Below are 15,479 nucleotides of genomic sequence, written 5' to 3'. Positions count from 1 at the left end.
AACGGTACACTGGATTCACACAAAACACCGTTATACTAATTAATATTCAATGCAACGTTTATATGATTCTACTAATATTATAAACGCAAACGTTTGTAAGGATGGATGTTTGATACTCTTTCACGTTAAAACTACTGAATGGATTGTAATGGAACTCTACAAAAATATGGTTTATACATCAGAATAACACATAGGCTACAATTTATAAAGATATTGTGTGAATTGCCCAAAATATCAAGTAAGTAGGAAAAAATCTACCATCTGCGAGCTATTCTGGCGTGCGCTGCCAAAACCGCTAGAGTTAAACATATGTAATGTATGATCGAAACGTTCCATCTTGAATAGTCCTACAAATAATATCTATATCTTATGTGTAAGCCATTATAGACTAAATAGAGAACCATAAATACAATAAAAATTGATAATTTTTTTCAAATGCACATTAGTAGTAATAAAGTGTTTCCTAAATGAAAATGGATACTTCTATGGCTTCTGGTATTTAAAGTAGATGAATTGGAAAAAAAGGTAACATAACCTGGACGCGCCAAGATTATGCAACGGTACTCGGTTGCGAATTATTAAAGTGCGACTGTAACATCTCAATATTGTCAGGCTGTTGTATATTTCAAATGTAACCCAAAAATGATTTATGTGATAATTTTAATGTCAAAATTCCATGGTGACCAACTGGCTTGGAAGATTAAACGCGTCACGAAGGTGCCACAAATCACATTTCAATATTTAGAATGAATTATTAATTATAATGTTTAATATTATAAAACAGTAACTTACTCTTTTTTTTAACATAGCTAGCTAGCTTTAAATAGACACGAAACAGGTCAATAGTCTCAAAATTAATAATCGATATGAACAGCAAAATTGTCATATCAAATGTAACGTGCGAAATACACATCGTATTTCAAAGTACAGAGATTGGAAATTTCGTTTCCCTTCAATTTGCCGAGTCCATTAGCACCCTTTGCTCCACTTTACCTGCGCCGTCACAGGATACAAGGCAAATATCGTTACTTATATAACCTTATTTGAGAATATTTAATAAAACCTCCACCTCCATAACTGGGATTTTCGCATACGGAAATCAGAAAATTCATTAGGTTGGGGAATTGAAGTCAAATATTAAAATGGTTTGGCGTTGAGTTTTCTGGCATGCTATTATGTAGATTATAATTACATGAGAGTGATAAGGGTGACCAATTAAGTTATTTTTTTCGATTCGTTACACGCTTAACTGTCACAGATTTTATATTATCTATGTAGATAGTCAATGCTTAAAGAAATCAAATATATTCTTTTTAAATAAATAACTGTTAAAATTTAATATTAAAATCTTTTTAATCAGTCGGAAATATTTTTTTTTAATAATGACAGTAGTTATTATGCAAAAGGAGATGAATAAGGATAGAAAATTATTAAATAAAACATACAATATTATAAATTGATTAAAACAATTCATTACATATCTGTATATGTAATAATTAGACCAAAATATGCTCCTGTCAAAATTATCGCGGCAAAGTTGCCTTGATAATTTTAAACAATTCTGATCAGGCGCCAAATTACAAGTAAGTACGAGTATATCACAAGGAATGGTTTAACGGTTTATACGTATTAAATGTAGTATGAGTAATATGTTATAAGTAGTATAAAACAGTGATGGCCTAGTGGATTATATGTATTATTTTCTACCCTGAGCGCATTTGAATCAATAAATTTTTCTATATATAGAGTAAGTATAAATAGTATAAATAAATATAGAGTAAGTTCAAATTATTCTATTATCTCCAACCCTCGACGACCCAGAATCCGTACATTTTGGTCCTTCGAGCTATCCGGGAATAGCGGGTCTTTCGCGTACAGTTGATCGCGTTCGCGTTTTTCTCCGTCATCCTGAAGATCGGCGCCGTGGAAAAACATCCCACTGCTGGTTTGTTGGGTCGTCAAGCAAGTAAGAAAATATCATCCGCATCAATAGAAAAGAGGAGAGCAAGGAGAAGGAGGATCCATAGCGGTCGAAAAGGGAGGTAAGCGACAGGAAGTCCGCTCCCAGTATTTTCAAGGACCCACAGCGGTCAAATAGGGAGGCAAGCGACAGTGAGTCCGCTCCCAGCATTCTCAAGAACCCATAGCGGTCAAATAGGGAGGCAAGCGACAGTAAGTCCGCTCCCAGCATTTTTAAGGACCCACAGCGGTCAAAAAGTATATCAGCGTCCTTTCAACCTAGAAGAAGTCAACGGACGTCAATCTTCAACATACGGAGGCATCTACAGTAAGTCCTTTCCATTTGTTTTGAGCACTATATTTCTGAGAAATTATCTCATTTGTGAGCATAATTTTACTGAGAATGATCTGAAGCATTCATTGAGCATTTTATCAAGTATAAGCATTTAAGAATTTATAATGCAATATTTACAAAGCGTTTAGTTAATTATTATATTAAGCATAATGGAGAATTTATTCCAAGCTTCGTTTACCGACGGTCTGAAAACCGACAGGCATTCAAGAAAAACCGAAGAGTTGCTTCGCAAACAAGCATCATTATTTAGGTCGCTTGATAAGATTTTTGAACTATCAAATGTATACTCCGAATCCGACAAAGATGAACTTGAAGCAGCGCTAGAAGAAATAAAGTGGCATTGGGATTTAATTTTTAAAACCCATATCGACATACTTGTTGATCATGGCGGATCCTACTCTGAGTATGAAAATATATATTACGAGAAGCAAGCTATATGTAGGCGCCAAAAGAGAAAGATATATCTCAAATTACATTCTTTAGAAACGCATATGGATTCACCGGTACTTTATTCATATAATTCTGAAAATTTCTTATATGCCTTGGAAACAGGTAATAATCAAACCTGGAAAGATTCAATTGCAAAACAACAGCGACCTTCATCAAATTTTAGCATCAGCAAAAATTCGCTGTCAACGCATTTCGATACACAAGGTCAAGGAAATGCAAATTTAAATTGTAATTCTACGCAAGCAGAGCAATCATTTCAATATAAATCGGACAAGAAAATCTCTTCGTCTTCGGCAATGGTGGAAGGTTTAGCAGAAAGTGGTAACAATCAGCAGATACCATCAGGCATAGCAATGATGCCAATACAGAAGACCACTGATGTGCAGCAGGAAACATCGATAGTGGCATTGGCGGAAGCAGTGGCAGCCAGTCTCGGAGTGGACTCCAAAGAGCCCACCCGGTACCGGACTCCGATAGGTCTTAGTGTTAATCACAGTATACATGCAGATACTTATCAAGGAGGAGATTTATCCAAATTAGACAGGATGGAACATCACAGCTTCAGCTCCGGGGTAGGAGAGACTCTACGCCATAGTACAAATCATCAAAGTGAAGTGAGTGGAGAAGATAAATCACATCGTGTTAACGTGGCTATCAAAAGCATGAAATGCCTACAAGACAAGCAAGAAACAGAAGACAAAGAAATCTTGTCTTCATCCATTTCTTATAAGAAGAATAAAAATTTAAATAGTAGCTTAGTATTGTCTAAGCCTTTGTTAGAAGCACCGATTCAATTGTATACGGAACCCTATTTGCAACGCAACTTAACACAAGGGTCCGACATAGTTGTAAGAAACAATAGCATAATAACTAGAAAGAGTTATGGCAAATTTTCGCATGGATCAGAAAAGGTTACACGCAAATTAAATGGTTTGCCTATCAACAAAGGCAAGAAATATAAGCAAAAAGCTTTCGTGAAAAAGCAGGAATTTCGAAGAAGAAAAAATGGTGTTAAGATTAAAAAGGAATTTACAGGAAGGTCAAAAGGAAAGTTCAGAAAGAAAGGTAATGTCTTTCGTAAAAGGGGAAGATTGCGAAACGTTATCGTTCCGCAATATAGCAGGCTCACCGATTCAGGATTTAATAAAAATACTATACAGCAAACTTATTCGGATATGCATTCCTATGAGTCAAATATGAGTAATCAGAGGAAGAGAAAGAAAAGCACCATATATAAAATAATACTTAAAATTCCTTTAAGCATACAAACCAGAGACTATGTTTCGTATGTTCAGTTCCATTTATGTATAACATACATTATCGAAACTTTATATTAAATTATACATACATCAATTAACATAAATCATTTTATAAAGTGAAAAACGATTAATCATATAATATCATAAACAATGAATGGAATGCCAGTTAAGCAAAATATCATATGTTAGCAAGTGGAATGACCTACTGTGAAAGACGTCAACTACAATGAATAATATTATGCAGATATCAAATTACCGATGTTCGGTTGCATATTATAACAATTATATTTAACCAAGGTCATGGTTGCATCCACCAAACCTGTAATATATTTTGTATGCTCATGATAGTTCTCAGAATGTGCTCAAGACAGGTAGTGGATAGGATATTATAATCATATAAAGATCAGGAGACGTCACGGAGCAGTAGGTGTAGCAGCGGCAGAATCAGCAGCCGGTTTCGCAGTGGCCTCAGGGGAAGCCACCCGGGACCGGACTCCGGTTAGGTAGTGCAAGGGCCCATGAGCTATGGGACCTAGTGTTAGTGATAGTGCTGTGATTAAAAGTGTTAGCGTAAGCCTAGAGACTGTTAAGCATATGATGAAATCATCTTGTAAAGCACTACATATTCATCTTGCTTTTTTGCCTGGGGGAGTATGTACGAGCCAAGGCTGTACATTTTGCACTTTTGCCTGGGGGAGTATGTACGAGCCAAGGCTGTACATTTTACTCGCTCAGGCTTTCTTAGTTTTATAAGCTTAATTATTTCCTATGTAAGTACGTGCCAGGGATCGTACATTTCAAGCATCCACGAGCGTGATGTTTTTATTATGTAAGTACGTGCCCTGGCTGTACAGTTTGATCACTTATAAGCATGACGATTTCCTACAATCGTCGGAGTCACGCCCCGAGAGTATAGCCCGACGCAGGCACTCTCTTCGACTGTTACTATGCAGTCATTCGTAATTAACTAAGTCATAGGAGTTTCAACCCGGGAGCATAGCCAGACGTAGGCACTCTCTCTGTTTGTTAGATTGCACTTATTATATAGCAATTAACATAATAGTTATTAATCCGCTCATATTCTATTGTATAACGCGAGTGATAAATATAGAGTAAGTTCAATTTATTCTATTATTTCGAACCCCTGATGACCCAGGAACCGTACAGGTAGGTTTATGCAATTATTACACATTAAAATAAATCTTTTTGAGGGATATTCATTATATCACACTATTTATTTATTGATTCAAGCACACCACATCTTACATAATGCATATGTATGTTATAATCTATCTATTTTAAAATACATGACAGTTATGGTGAACATAAATTTTGCAAAAAAATAAAATCGAAATACAATAAAAATATTACCAAACTAAAAATTACCAAACTAAACTATAAATTTTAGTTTGGTATTCGCTAAGCAATGCGAATTAGGTACCCCAATGGGGCTTAAGAACGCTTTCTTTAAATTGATCAGCCCACTACCGAATATATCAAGCTGTGAATAAGTAGCGTTTATTCTGTTGTATTCGCGAAAAATTCGAATGAGACTTTTTATAAATTTGACGAATACTTAAATGATCCTAATCCTTGGGATTGATTTCCTACAGTTCAAACAATTTGTATGACAATACTTGGCGATTAAAAAGAGTGGCAGAAAGTTTCTTGCCAGTTCTTCTTACCTGCTCTACGCCCTTGACTTGCGAACTGGTAGTAAATGTAAATTAACAATTAATTTAACTTCTTTTTGACGATTCATAAGTGTACTTGTTCACCTATATGAATAAAGATATTTTGAGTTAGAGAGTTTGAGATTATATTTATTCATATTGAAGTTTACTCCCACTAGATTACCCCCACTCAAAACAGCTATACTAGCCGGCAATCGGCTTCCGGAGGCGAACAAGCTGGATGTAGGTACATGCAATATTCCAGCAATAATTCAGTTATTGTATCGATTCTGTCCTTCCCCGAGCAACTAACCTACATCACTGTTATTCAATCTTAACTGCCCTAGTATATTCCATAAGGCTTTCATTGCAATCATAAAGTCTTTTAACACACCACTGGTTAAAAAAATCGCGTGTACTTATGTACACGTGTTAGAAGTTATACTTCTTTGGCGTAACAAATATTTTCAATTTTTTTATCTTTCGCTTTATTCTACGTTTGTAGAAAACTACACTAACAATAGAAAAAATTTACTCTCATCATTTTTCCCTAACGCGCCAAAAGACTGTAAACTTACTAACTTCAAAAAAACTAAAATTCTGACTATAGCTAACTACAGTGTTTTTTGAGACGGTGTGCGTGCATCGTAAAAATTTACCGTCATCATTTTTCCCTAACGGGCCAAAAGAAGTATAACTTCAAAAAGATTCACAAAAATTATTACCGCATTTACGTATTACAATAATTAAGGATCCATTGCTTGGAGTAGGACCAACCGTTGAAGGTAAGTGCTGGTCTTAGTCTTATAGTTTTTGGATTCCTTCTTTTACTATACTGACACACGACAGCCGCTGGGAATACTATTTTACCGAGGAAAGCATTCTGGATACAGCTTCCGCATTCCGCACTTTTAAAAAACTATATGGGTTTTAGGCCAAAGGCAAACAATTAACCAGTATACAAACCGAGTTTTTTAAAGAATTAAATGAATGCCTATAATAAAAGAGCAAACCACAAGAGATTTAAGATCTTAAATTGTGTTATAATCTGTGGAACCCTAATAGGTTTTTTGCTGCGCACCACCACCAGCTGCCCACTGAAGTATTTCCGAACCAATTCGATTTAGGGACCTTCAAGAAAAGAGCGTACCAATTCTTAATAGGCCGTATCACTTAACATGAGGTTAGCGTCCGGTCCGTTTGCCCCCTGTTCTATAAAAAAGAAAAAAAACATACTAAATTGAAATGTCAACATGTTATTTGGTCATAATCTATGAATTAACGTAGCCACGCTAACTGAAGTAGGGTAGGGCGGGGCTAGTTGAGCAATTTTTCACTTGCTTGGATATAGCTCCTCAATGATAAGTCTCAATGAGTTGTTATGTGTCCTGATGGATTAGTAATTTATCCCTTAACAAAAGTGTCCATAGTATTTTTTTGTAACAAGTCCAATGTAATAGCTACAGATGTTTAAATGCAGAAAGTCAAGTATGCTCAATTTACCCCATGGGTGGGGTAAGTTGAGCAAGGGTATGGGGCAAGTTGAGCACTAAGAATGTCTAGGCCAAACCATGGGTTCTATGTTAACTTGAGATGAAGTAAAATATGTGTGAAACAGTTAGCTTTTTATTTATAGTCTTTTATTGACAGAACAACAAAACTTAAAGACATTTTCTTTGTATAATTACCCGAAACTAGAATCAACAAAACATGAGCATCCATATCTATCCATTACTTCCGATAATTTCTTAAAAAGATTACCAAGGCTGGTGGGTTCTGGTTTATGTATAGATAGCTACGATTTTTTTGTTTTAAAAACATCATCAACCATTCTTTTCCGGCCATCTTATTTGCAATTTAGCTGGGTGGAATTTCAATGCCAAATTTAGCAGCATACTCTCAGGCAAGGCGACGGTTGTCTTTTAGAGAAAAATGCCATTTGTAGCAAGTATTTTTTCAAACAGTCCTCCTGTGAGAGAGGATATACTTCCCTCGGTGTTGTATAGCCCATAAATGAATCATCACCTTCATTTAATTTATTTAAAAGTCGACCAATACCGAATTCTTTAGCGGCGGTATTCACACTTTTCCCCTCATCGTGGACAGCCTTTGCAGCATTATTTAAGTATCAGTACTGTAAGAATATCTTGTAGTCTTCCTCTTGTAAGTCCGCATCCAAACAAAAATTAAAAGATTCATTACTGATCAGTTGTTTAAGTCGTGGGGTTAGTTAAGCTATAGTTGCTCAACTTACCCCAACCCAAAATTTAAAATTTTTTTTTAAAGTGGAATTGTAAATAAATGCCTGGAATTAGACCCAAAACCTATTTATAAATCAAAAATACAATAATCTTCTGGAAGATTAACACTGTCTTGATTGAAAACAGAGAACATTTGACAAAGACAGACGAAAACTTGCGATAAACAATGTTTTCACTTTTTGGTCACGAAATAAACAAAACGCCGTGACACTTCACTCACTCGTCGAGCTGCCACTAGCTATCGTGCGATGATTACCCCTCCTACGACTCCTTCTTTTCGCTAATTGATATTCCCGCGTAAGGTGAATAGTTTCCGAGATATTTCGATTGCCCAACTTGCCCCTATGCTCAACTAGCCCCGCTCTACCCTATGTAACTTTTTACTTTGCACAACCTAAATCTTTTCGTAATTCGTGAAAACCTTTTCACAAATTTGTTTAAATATTAGCAAGTCTGAATAAACGAGGTCTTAAGTTTAAATCCCGGAGACTAAACAAAACAATTTACCAGCTTTAAGTTTTGAGGTGAGGATTTTGTTCACGTATCAGCCATGGCTCTGACGATATCATGTAATTCAGTGTACACTTGTACAGTGTACAGTACTCTTTATAACGAATTTTCAGGGACCGAGAATTTTTATCTATTATAGAGAGGTGTCGTTACAGGGAGGGATGAATTTATGTATGGGTATTGGGTTAAACCAAATAAATTTTGCAAATTTTTATGTAATAGAGAGTTTTTCCTTATACCGAATGACGTTATAAAATTTTTACACTGTATTTAAAATTTCATTTTTAACCGATTTCATTAATATCACTTCAAAAATGGTTTCTTTAAATTCCAGCAACCAGTACTGGAACGCTAACGAAGTGTGGCTCTATTATATTACTACATATATTATAGTACATATCCGCATGAAGCTATACTGCCTTATGTTGGAGCGCATAAAGAATAAATTCACACGATACCTTTATAACAAACTGTATAGCGTCTATCCCTACTATACTTTAATGTACCCAATATTATTTGTCTTAGGGATTGTGGGGTACAATAAATTAGAAACCTGACGGGACTTACACTTGGTACTATGTACTGAAAGTCTTGCGGAGAGTAGTGTGCAACCCAAGTGTGCTCCAAGCTGTGTGAGTTCGAAAAGTGAGTTACAGAATCGCAGGGCTGGGTTTCTTTGTACCTATGGGATATGTGCGACGGCGAAGGCCTAGGTTATTTGCGATACCAAGGGAACCAGTCTGTTGCACAGATCCCCCATATCAAAGAAGTTGCGCCTACTGAATGCTGTCTCCGACACGATCGACATATTTATATGTTCGCAGAGTGAATTCACAGTAGCGATTATTTTTCTCGACATTATCATATTGGCATAGTATGTAAGGAAAATGTATGTATTTCTGTAATTAACAAATATAGTATTAGCTTGATATAAGCTTATAAGCCAACGTGAATTCTTCACGAAATAAAAAATAGCATCTTAAATATCCTGAAGATAATCATATCATTTCCCTTCTCATTTCCCGTTTTTGCCGTTCATGCGAAAACGTATCATATTAGCTAACAAATTCTCTTTAATCGTGTAATGATTATCTAAGATATGTTTCATAATCTTGAAAGGTAAGTCTGAGTCGACACTTAGGGCTAAGTATGGCTCCCGAATGTCAAATCCAATTGTGAACTTACAGAAGTCACACACAAATCTCGGCACTGAATCTGTGAGTGTATCACACTGAACAGAGTTTTAGAATAGGTAACAAAATTTGATTTTGAACATAACAATGTCTTTTTTATTCGTCTATTACTATAGTATTTTATTTAGTATGAGTGCACGTTAGTCTTCAGTGCTAAACAGTGGTAAGTGAAAAAAAATAGTACACAAGAACAGAGTGTAGTAGAACTCTTTTGATTTGCCATTTTAAAAGAGTACCGAGAGTTTTTTACGCCGGCTTTTTCTCTCGGCCTACACCCTCTGTCTTCTTTGCCGATGAGTAGGGATGCCTACCGATTCAAATTTAATGACGTGGAATAAGTGATACCTGTATCTTATATTCCATAATAAACATATTTATATTTATATTTGTCTTTATAGAGACTGTAAGTAGTGTTATTGGTCACTTTCTTATGTTAAATATCTTTAGTAAATTAGGTGAAACTTAAATTACTGATTAGTCTTAAGTTAGGCTAGATCGTAATGTTAAATTCTCTGTGCAGAGAAAATTAATAAAAAAAGGGTGTGTGTACTTATGTACGCGCTTATGAAGTTATACTTCTTTGGCATTATTAAAAATAGTTTTTGATTGCATGCAAATAATTATTTACAATTAAATAATCAAAGACTGGAAAAGGAGTCATTATAGTCAATAAAGTTCAGTTTCATTTGAAAAATTAAATAAATAAATATTTATTATTATTCTCTTACATTAAGTGTAACATACATTCTATTATTATTCGAATGTTGTTTTTAAATAATGTCCAATGCTGTAGCATCTTCCATGCGCAACTTCATTCTGTTAATTTTGTGTCACGAAAATTGAAAAGAAAACCAGGAAGACAAATAAAAAGATGGGAAGATGATGTAGCTGTGTATATGTGGCTACGTAAAGCTAGAAACAGAGAAGAGTGGAAGCCCTTAGAGGAGGCCTATGTCTAGGGACAAGCTGTATAACATAAATCAACCGGCTTGCCGATTAATTCTTAGTATTCATTCTTTAATGTCAATTTTTTAGTATTTCACATGTTTATGTACTAGTATATTTAATTACAGCAATACAGGATTTTGTTATTCTCTAATTTGAAAAATTTAATATTTATAAATAAAGAATGTGAGTTTGATATTTCCATTTCAACATCAAAGACTGGATCTATAATACAAAGGATCGTGATTAAAAATCAAGTAAACCAAAAGTGCTGCGTCATTAAAATGCTGAGCATCATCTTAGAGGGATCTTCACACTCATTGATCCTCGGGAGACGGTGTCAACAACACCCTCAAGAATATCTGCGCCAACAATCTGGCCCAAGGCAAAAAATCTCGTTCTTACCTTTGTGATATTGGGACTTGTTTAGGAATCTTTTATTATTCTCTTCGCTGTATTTTTGTTTACAGTAAATGTACTAAGATAATTTACAAACAATTGCTACTTTTTTTTTATATAATAGTAAATTAAATATAATATATTATAAACGAGCTTGCGGGACGACCAAAAAGGGCAGCCTACGCAGCCCATAGACACCCATTTTTAGTGGGTGCGTTGCCGGCCTTTGAGGGAGGAGTAGACTCGCTTTTTAAACATTTGGAGGACCCCCACCGGGAGTCGATTCCACACAGTAGTTCGCAAAAGAAAATGCCTAAATTGCTAAAAAATGCTACATTATTTAAAATTAGGTAACTACTTAACCTAGGTTGTAATGTTGCCAATACTTTTATTGTTTTTTGAAGTAATCTCCGTTCCTCTCTACACATCGTCGCACACTGGACGTGTGTATCCATCTATAAGATAAAGATTCAGAGTGGTGACTTAAGCTAAGTATGCCGCCCGTTTGTTAACAGCGGGTTAGATTTTATACATCTAGTCGCTGACTTTTGACTCCGAACTTCAAACAGCCTAATTTGAATTAAATCTCGCTATGGGCGTCTATTGTCTAGACCACTAGACCAAAAACATCGTTTGATCAAAAGTCCAATTATGTTTTATATATTGCGACAAAAAAGGATTTATACCTGGGCAAATATCCAATACTTTATTGATTTATAAGTCAACAACGGAGCTCCATAATGGTTACACCAAAACCTGACTGCATTGTGAATGTATTTAGTTATTAAGTTTACATTTTACATCAAACATAGTACTAAATTTACTGATTATTTTACAAAATCTTCCATCTAAAATGTATGACAATTAAAGTAAATATAAGTTTTACAAAAAAATAGAAATTAAAAATTAAAAAATACAATTAAAACATATACAAGATAATGTAATATGAAAATAAAATAATTAAAAATTTGTTGGTACTTAAAGCAGAAAAGAAAGAAATATCATCAGCAAAACAGCGAATTAGGTTCAAGAATGCCCCCACAATGCCCCCCTAAAACCGATCAGCCCACTACCGAATATATCCAGCTCCGGATAAGCTGAATGTAGCGTGCTTATGTAAGCTAAATAATAATAATAAGCCCGTTTATTTCTATAACACTTCAAAATTACAATGAATGACAAAACTGCCCACAGCTGCGCACTTCTGGTTGTTGTGTATTTTGTCAATAATGTAATTACGTAATACAATAACTAAATACACACCAAAACCTATCTTAGCAATCACAGTACCTATTGATGAAAACCGTGCAGCATATAAACAGGCGGGGGACTTAATTTTTTCATTAATTTCTTTTATTTTGATTTTTTGCTGTTTTTATTTATTTATTTAATAATTATTTAATTATAAGTAATCTTACAGCTAACATACATAATATTACAAAACAAACACTTATACAGTACAAAAAGCCAAAACAGATTACATAGATAAACAATATTATATAAGAAAAATGAAATAAATAAGTGCATCAATAGAAAAAATATATACAGAAAACTGAAATTTAATATTTAAAACAAAAAATAATACCAAATACAACCTAAACAAAATTCGAGCCTTCCCGTTCCTTGGTGAGGTGGAAAATATCAATATCCTCATAATTAGTGTCATAGTTAGATAAAACCCGAAACATTGGTGAATTATGCAGGTAATTCGAGTTCGTACGAGGCACATGGAACAATTTTGAGTGTCTTGTCGCATATTGAGAAGGAATTTTAAAAGAAATTAACGACATCAAATAGGGGCTATCGATTTTTTATAGCGTGAACTATACATACTTAAAAGATGAATATAATTTCTTACATTGTGTCGATCGTCAATAGAAACCCTTGGAAAATATAGAGTGTAAAACATCATTAATTTTCCTATAATCCGTTTGAGTGAGCATCGCCGTCTAATCATATTAGTCTATCATAAATCAAAGTACGTGAAGAGAATTCAATTGGACACCCCCAGTGAATGAGGGTGTATACTTTTGCAGTGTGAAAATATTATATAATAGAGAGCTTGTCAATTGAGGTTTAATTCAATTAAAACTTTCTTACTAACTACCAACTGACGTGAGACTGATCTTAAATTAAATTATTATGATTCATGCGCGCTTATTACTTTTTATTTTACATGTATCCTTTATTAGTTTAGTTTGTTTTTTTTGTTCCTGTTAATTTTTTTTTCTTCTCTATAACTATAATATGTTTGTTTGCACTTCTTGCCTACCTTATCTTATTTAATACATTTTTTTTATTTTCTCACAGTGGTGAAGAAGTGCCTGGAAGAGATCGCTCGAAAGCGACAAGGCCGCCAGTTCTGGCTTCTTACATTTATTAACCTAAATTTTTATATTGTAATGCAACGAAGTGTTAATAAATAAATAAATAAAACGTTTTGTATTCCCGGCGTCAAAACGAAGGGCTGTGTTTGGCCAACGCTTCTTTGCATTATAGGGCCCCTTTGTTTATAATAAAATTTCCCAACCTATGAATTCTGAGATAGTCAAACTATCCAAGATACAAATTCACAAATCACATAAAAATTACGCTATTTGAATTGGAATTCGAATCAACGTATCTTGGAATGACTCTGAGGTGCAAAAAACTAACAGACACAGCGCATGCAGCGCGAATTGCTTTATGTATTTGTAATTATAAAAAAGTTTAGGTTCGTTCGTAAAAATAGGAAATAAGGTAATAAGGAGATAAATATTATAATTGGGCATGTAAAACAGCTTTAGATCACTGATTATATCCAATTGATTAGTGAGTTATTTAGAGGTTTTTTATGTATCAAGAAGCTCATCTGATGTAAAGTGAAACCGCCCGCCCATGGACACCCACATTGCCAGAAGGCTTGAATGTGCGTTGTCGGCCTTTTAAGAATTGGTACGCTCTTTCTTGAAGGACCCTAAGTCGAATTGGTTCGGAAATACTTTAATGGGCAGCTGGTTCCATATTGTGGTGGTGTGCGGCAAAAACCGCCTTAAAAAACATTGAACATACTACAGGATTATTGTAAGAAGTTGCCGTTTTATGTTTATTTTTTTAATAAAAATTAAATATTATTATTAAAAAAAACAGATGAGAAAACTACCAACAGTCAGAACAATAGAAGAAAACTCATGAACAACGTGAGATCTTTACACCTGCACAACTAATACTTATTTACAAATATTAAATAGTAAAGAAACTTCATGCATGAAATATCCTCTATTGTCTATATACAATCTATTTTTATGTTTGTTATATAGATTATCTATAACTTTTAATAATCTAGAAGCCGAAAAAAGTTTTACTACAGATTGCTCACTGCAGCGCAGATTCCAATTGGACCGAGGAAAAGACAATTTCCAGTGTGTCATTTGATGCGGAGATGAGCAGTCGTGTGCCGTCTCCCGCGTAATTTCCCAAGTTTCGAGCGTGGATTGTGTTCTGTGGTTTGTGTTATAAAAGAGGATTTAGTCGCACTATTGGTAAGATTTATAAACGTTAAAATATATTTTTTAGGAAAAAAGTGACGGCGATATATTGAAATGAGTTTTGAATTAATATAAATTATTTCAATTTTACCTATACCTATACCTAGTACCTATACTGTATATTACGTATTATAACTAAATAACTTTTTTGTCTCTATCTCTCAAATTTAGTGTGTGTGTAAAGAGGATTAAGTGGCACTATTGTTAAGGTTTATAAATATTAAAATATATTTTTCAGGAAAAAAGTGACATATATTGAAATGATTTTTGAATTAATATTAATTATTTAAATTTTACATAATTATAATCAACTAATAAATTTTACATATAACCTACACGTTATAGAAAGTATATATATACCTTTTCCCCTTACATTCCGTATTCTGACTAAATAACTCTTTTGTCTCTTTCTCTTAAATTGTGTTTCAGTTGTAATGAAAAGAAACATAAGTACTGTAGTTAAAACGGCGCAATTAGATCGATATATTTTTAAATGTGGTGTTGAATGTCAAAAAGTATCACAGCTGTAGAAAAAGTTGTGCTATCTGTATTTATTTCCCCGGAGTTGGTATCGACTAAAAGATGGAGGGTTTTGGCAGAAATGGCTCACGGTGTCCTCTATCCGCGAAATAGAGGAAAAAAAATTTAATCTTTAAATTTATTACATTATTTTAAAATATACATATTTCGTACCAGTGTGAGCGTATTGATTGCTGGGGCGAACGAGTGAATTTTTACGACCCATTTTATGATGTACTGCAAAATTGGAGTACTCTTACTATGTCTATATTTACAGCCTTTTACCATTTTTTATTTGGGGCAGGTTTAATGTATGAATATATGTACATAACAAAGAGCGTTCGTAAAAAATTTTTGCTGTCAACAAAACCCATTTTTCATGAAATATAAATCTTATTGCCCCTTTTTAACTATAGCTGTCTATCCCTT

The sequence above is a fragment of the Pieris napi genome, chromosome 2 (assembly GCF_905475465.1).
Source record: "Pieris napi chromosome 2, ilPieNapi1.2, whole genome shotgun sequence".
NCBI lineage: Eukaryota > Metazoa > Arthropoda > Insecta > Lepidoptera > Pieridae > Pieris > Pieris napi.
The sequence above is the reverse complement of the archived record's forward strand: the minus strand, read 5'-3'. Positions refer to the sequence as shown.